This window comes from Marmota monax, unplaced genomic scaffold (genome assembly GCF_021218885.2).
Source record: "Marmota monax isolate L192 unplaced genomic scaffold, Marmota_monax_Labrador192_F-V1.1 WCK01_AAM20220418_F8-fsc00160, whole genome shotgun sequence".
NCBI classification, from domain to species: domain Eukaryota; kingdom Metazoa; phylum Chordata; class Mammalia; order Rodentia; family Sciuridae; genus Marmota; species Marmota monax.
The window spans coordinates 1,626,811-1,633,194 of NW_026694183.1; the positions used below are offsets into that span (position 1 = coordinate 1,626,811).

The 6,384-nt window shown below is 55.4% G+C and overlaps 1 long non-coding RNA gene across 1 annotated transcript; it reads left to right on the forward strand.

The window, feature by feature from the left end:
• The first annotated feature begins 536 nt into the window (after positions 1-536).
• On the forward strand, positions 537-2,381 carry LOC124107889 (uncharacterized). Its single transcript, XR_006856557.1, has 2 exons — positions 537-821; positions 1,499-2,381. It is a non-coding gene; the product is annotated as an uncharacterized LOC124107889 (long non-coding RNA).
• The last annotated feature ends 4,003 nt before the right edge of the window (positions 2,382-6,384 follow it).

Here is a 6,384-nt window from a genome sequence, read left to right on the forward strand (position 1 = left end):
CTCTCCCCAGACCCTGGGCCAAGGTCCCAGCCCTGCCTCTGTCACATCAGGAGCAGCAAGCCCCACACATCTGGAACTCAGCCCACCAGGGCTCCAGCCCCGCCCTCTCCAGAAGCGGACCCCCTAGGCGTTCCCACCCCGAGCCCCATCCAAACCCAGATCCCCCGGCTTCTGAGCCCCGCCCTTATTATAGGTTCCCCAATGGGCTGCCCACCCAAGGTCGGGAGGTGGACCGGGAACCCTGGTTCCGCGGGATGTGGTAGACAGTGTTTGACCGGGACTGCTGAGCAGATGCCGGAGCAAGGCAGCCAGGCAGCCCGGACGGGTTTCTGAGGTCTTCTGTGCCCCGCCCCTGGGCTGCCTTTTCAAGGATGTTTGCCCAGAGCGGGAAGCCTTGCCAGATTCTGTCTGCCTCGGATCTGGTTTCTTACGTCCTGGGTAATAAAGATAACATCTCTCTTACAGCAGCCTTGTTTACTGTTGCGGGGAATAAATAAATGTCTCTCTAGGGCAGGTCTATTTGCAGCCCCGGATAATGAAGACGTAGCTCCCTCAGGGACACAGGCTGGGCCGGTTTGCAAGTAGCCCATCGAAGATTAAGGATTCTGGGCTCGGGTTCCTTGCCGGTGGCGCAAACTGCGGCTGCACAGAAGCTGCCTGCGCTGCTCTGATCTCTGACTCCGTGGGATTTGTGGTCAGAGTCTGAACAGAGAGGAAACCTGAGGCTCGCGCTGCTCTGCCTGCCGTGAGTAATGAAGCTTGGACCCAAGAGTGTCCTGTGTTCCAGCATCTGGACACCGCAGCAGACTTTTTCTTTGCAAGTTAGTAAAATCTCAGACCCTTCCGAGTATTTGGCAAGCATTGGGCACTGAGGCTGCACCTGCAAGGGGGGTCCAGAAGGGCCCCAGCCTGGCGCAGTGGGCAGGTGGAGAGGGAGCAGGCAAAGGGGCTGATGGGACTTGGTAGGGGGCGGTCTGAGAGAGCCCCAGGGGCAGAGTCAGGTAGGGAGTTAATGAAGTCACCACCACCTTCTTCAGGGCAGAGAGATCAAGTCATAATTAGTTTCTCTGCAGATGGCAACTGATCATAGTCTCTGAAGACCGCTGGATCCAGAGTGACCTTGACCTAGTGGGCACCCCTTCTGCTGTCCAATGATGCCAGTAGTATCCACCTAGAAGGGTGCTGTGAGGAGGAGATGAGTGTTTGCAAGTGCTGACCTTTGGCCTGGCCCAGGCTAGGTGTTCAGCGAGGCCAGCACAGACCCAGGCGCGTGCTGGTCACAAGGCAGAAATGAAGGGCAGAAATAAAAAGCTGAGACTGGCAGGTTGTCTGGCTAATAAATCTGCATATCCACCTGCCTTTTGTCCCACTCTGCTGTCCCATTCATTCACTCAGTAGTTCATTTGTAAGAATTAGGGATGGATCCCATCAGCATCCCATCAGTAGCATCCCTGCCTGAGCCACATCCCCAGCCCTTTTTATTTTTATTTTGAAACAGGATTTCACTGAGTTGCTGAGGCTGCCCTCTAACTTGCAATCCTCCAGCCTCAGCCTCCAGAGTCTCTGGGATCACAGGCAGGCGCCACCACATCCAGTCCTACCTGGCCCCTTGTAAAAAGCTTTCCTGGCTCCTGAGTTTTCTGAAGATGGAAATTTTAAGAAAAAAAAAAAAGTTTCTTCTATCATCCTTCAAAGCTGACTTTCATAAAACCCATTTTCTTGCCCATTTGACCCTGAGTCTCTGTGGAGCACCACAAGCAGCAGTGTGGCCTCTTGTCCCCATGCAGTGGTGGCTCCCGTAGCCCCACGAGCACCTCACATACACATCGGAGTCTTGCCATGACCTTGTGAAGGAGAGTGTGCAGCAGAGGCTGGACCTTGTCCAAAGGGTCAGGCCTTGGCCCTCGGCTCCTGGGAGGCCGTGTCCACACCTCGGGATTCTCCTGCCTGATTAGAGTGACTTTGTTTGCCCCGGGGCCTGGACCCCCCAACAGTCTGACAGTGTGATTCACAGTGAGGGCTTTGGGGCCTCAGATCAGCCAGACTTCTGGAGGGCTGGACACTGAAGGTCATCCATGAAGGTGATCCACCATGTCTATGTGTGACCCAGCTAAACTCGGACCCTGGGGCTCAGTCGAGTTCCTGGTCAGCAATACCCTACACACTGTGACACACGATTTCCAGGACTTGTGTGCCCAGCGGTGTCATTACTTGTCCGTGTGACTCCACATCTGTTGCCACTGCACACCTGTGCAGGTGTCTGGACCTGCCACCAGAGTATTGCAAATCTGCTCGTGTGTCCCTGAGACCAGCCTGCTGCGTCCTTCCAAAGTGTGGCACCCATCTGTGTGACAGCTAAACATGTTCATGTCTGTGTGTGACCCACATGAGTCAGTGTGTTCCTAGAAGGGATCTTGGTGAGAGGGACCACACCTATCAGACTGTGCAATAATGCTTTCTCAGTCCCAGCGGGCAAATTAAAGAGTGTCAGTAGGTGGTGCTGTGGCCACTTGTGTCTCCCAGAGAGACTGAGGAAGAAAGGGGGGGGGGAGAAATGGAGGGAGCCCGTCCACACTCCTTTCCGGGGGGCCAATCCAAAGTCACATCATGCTGGGCACAGTGGCTTATGCCTGTAATCCCAGTGACTCTGGAGGCTGAGGCAGCAGGATCGTAAATTACAGGCCAGCCTCAGCAACTTAGTGAGGCCCTCAGCAACTCAGTGAAACCTTGTCTCTAAATAAAATGCAAAAAAGGGCTGGGGATGTGGCTCAGTGGCTAAGCACCCCCCCGGGTTCAATCCCTGGTACAAAAAAAAAAATAGTCATGTCATTAGAACAAAATATGCTTATTATCCAGGAAATCCCAAGGGTTTTAGAGGCTCTGTGCTGGGGACCAGAACTGACCAATGAGCCACCTGTGTGCACCCATGTGTGTGTCTACCCCCGCCACAGAGCCCTTCTCTCCCTGTTTCTTTTGCCTTCTGCTCTCCCGAGTCCTACAGAAACAGGACAGGGAGAGACAGGAACGTCTGGAGAGAACGGGCAGCGGTACAAGCTAGAGAGAGGACAGCAGTCTAGTTTTAAAAGCCAGAGACATCTGCAGAAATCCACAGCAGCAACTGTGAATACAATGCAGGGGGAAGGGTGGGAAGGGTCAGGGTTGGGGACAAGGACCATCCTCAGGAATCCTTGGCCCCTCTCCAGGCGGGGTCCGCATTGGTGGGCTGGGCTGGGCTGGGCTGGGCAGGTGGACGGTGCGGCTTCTCTCTGCTACCCACCACCACGTCCTGTACCGAGGCAGGTCCTGGGGTCTGGGCTGCTGGTTGTGAGGAAGCAGGGGGTCTGCGATTCTTGGGTTGTGACAGAGGAAGAGTCTGTGCCCAGCCCCTGGTGTAGAGGGACATGGGACTTACTCTCACAGGTCCCTGGGGAGAAAATGGAGGAGACTGGGAACATGGCATTTCCTGAAGTCCTGATGTGATCCTGACCTAGAGGGTTGGGTCCAAGGACAGGAGGGCAGGAGCGGAGGTCAGCTACCAGGGGCAAGTGGCAGGGGACACCACGGCCAGTGGCTTCAGAGTCTGGGGTGAAGGTAATAGGATCCCAAAGGGTCAGTGGACCAGGTGGCCTACTCTGGTCTGTCCCTCACTCAGCTTGCGGGGAACCACCTGCCCACACAGCCCCAAGAGGGTGCGCCAGGCAAGTACAGGGTGCCCCAGAGCAACCACCCAAAGCCACTGTCCGCGGCTTCCCACAGCGTCGGCCTATGAGCTGTAAAGCACCCAGCTGCACTGCGACGTCCTGTTGGTAGGACAGGCCCTGCTGCCCACACGGGACCCAGTGGGTGTGGCCTGCATGGTGTCAGGCTGGAGCCTGGCGTTGGAGAAGGAACCCCGGACATAAGAGATCTCTGTGTAACACTGTGTGTGGGAGGACACGGGGGCCAGGATGGAGATGGGTCGACACAGTCAGGCAGACGCTGAGTCAGAAGCAGACACACAGAGCGGAGTCCCTGAGACGGCAGAGCCCCAGACGCCGGGCACTGAGAGGAGGGGAGACGCCTGGGGGTGGCTGATGGACACACAGGCCGTTGAGCTGTGTTTCACTTTATGTTCCCACAGTGCCAGCGGCCAGGTTCTAAGGAGCACCCTTCCTGCTCTGTGTGTGCGTGCGTGTGCGTGCGTGCGTGCGTGCGTGTGTATGTGAGTGTGTGTGTTGGATTGTACTTTAAGGTCTGCCTGAGGTGTGTGTATGTCCAGCCCCGGGGCTGCAAATGCCCCAAGCATACTGTTCACACATCCAAAGGAAATGGAGGACTGATTTCCACAATGTGAGTATCCATACATATGTCCCCTAAATAAATCATGTATCTGATTAAAACAACTCATGTTTATAAAGCAGGGGGTTTTGTTTGTTTGTTTGTTTTGGTACTGAGGATTGAACCCAGGGGCACTTAACCACTGAGCCACATCCCTAATCCTTTTTACCTTTTTAATTTTACTTAAAGACAGAGTCTCACCGAGTTGCTTAGGGCCTAAGTTGCTGAGATTGGCTTTGAATTTGTGATCCTCCTGCCTCAGCCTCCTGAGCTGCTGAGATTTCAGGTGTGCACCAGCACATCTGGCTATGCAGCAGTTATGATATGGCAGGCATTATCACACCCATCCAGATGTGTAAACACACACACACACACAGTTTCCCATTTAACCCTTGAGAGCCCCCACATAACAGAGGAGGAGATGGAAGCTCACTGTAGTCAACTGAGTTTCTCGAGGACTCAGAGCTGGTATGTGTGAACCCAGGTGGGTGGCCTCTGGGTGTGGCCACTGTACCACAGAACCTTGACTGCCTTTGTCTCAGGGGCCTGAGGGCACCTTGGCGTCTCTCCCTATGCACCTTAGTAAGATCTTCCCTTGCATGTCCGGGTCCTGTGTGTGGCGTGTGCCTGGGTGACATCAATGTCCCGGCCACACTGGAGGCTAGATGGGGTCTCTGTGTGTGTGTGTCCAAGTCCTAACCGTCCATCTGCATTCCCTCGTGAACATCTGTGCTGGTTATTGGAAGTGCCACCTGACACCCGCCAAGAGTATTCATCTTAGAGCGCTGTCCTTGTCAGAACCTAAGTGTGCAGGTCCAGTTGTCCATGGCTGACTATGGCCACATATGTGACCTAGTGTGATAACGAATTTGCTGAAATGCACAAACTCTGGGACCAAACCTGTGCCATTCATGTGTGTGTGCACGCGCGCGCATGTGTGTGTGTGTGTGTGTGCACCCAGCCCAGCACCGGGCTCTCTTCCTCCTGCCTGCAGGTGACATGTGTACCTCTGTGTGGTCCAGAGGAACAGATGGGGGAAGGAGCGTGTGTGCGTCTGAGGAAGGGTGGGGGTGGAAGTCCTCTCATTTTCATTGTTTGTGTTTGGTGGGGGCTGGATGAGGGAAGAGGAGGGTCAGTGTTAGAGTTTCCCAGAAACATAAAGCCCACAGGATTTATAGACGCACAAGAGGGAGTCGGCCCTGGTGATTACGGAGGCCAGAGTCCTGCCATCTCCCGTCTGACCTGCAGAACCAGGAAGCCAGTGGTGTGATTCAGCCCAAGTGCAGAAGACAGAGAAGCAGGAGCACCAGTGTCCAAGGGCAGGGAGGACAGATAGCCCAGCTCAAGGACGGAGGGACTTTTTCTTTGTTCCCGCCCTCGGTGGACTGGATGAAGGCCACGCCCAGGGGCGGAGCCAGATCTTTGCTGGATGCTGATCTCTCCTAGAAATTCCTCAGAAACACACCTAATATTTGCATATCCCTTAGTCCAGTCAAGTTGACACATAAAATTAATCAGGGTCCAAGGTTGGGGACTGGACCATGGCTCAGACTGAGCCTTTGCTTGAGACCCAGGAGATGCCCCCCATCCCCCCACCGACCGCCTGTCCTTTCTTCCTCTGTTCTCTCTCCTCTCTCTCTCCCTCCCTCCCCGCTTCCTGCAGAGCCTGGACTCAGCCCCGGGAGCCCTGCTCCGCCACCTCTCCTTGGTAATCTGCAGCCAGCATCCCGCCCTAAGCCCGCTTGTTGGTCTCCAGAAAGAGGCCAGCTCTCAGGGCCACGGGGAGGGAGGAGCAGAAGCGCAACAGTCACTGTGGGGAGAAGACCCCAGGGCAGCTCTGGGGTGCCGGTGTCTGGAGCCCCATAGTGGCCGCAGGTCCTCCAGTCCTTTGGAGGAGTCCCCTGAGGGATACTCACTCATCCAACTGTATACCAACCTATGCCTGCCACCAGATGGGGACAATGAACTGCAGGCCACACAACCACGGTGCCGACCCAGGGTCTGACAAACCCCAATACATCCTCTCTGCCCCGGCTTTGCAGGGGTTCATGTACCTGCCCCTTGCCC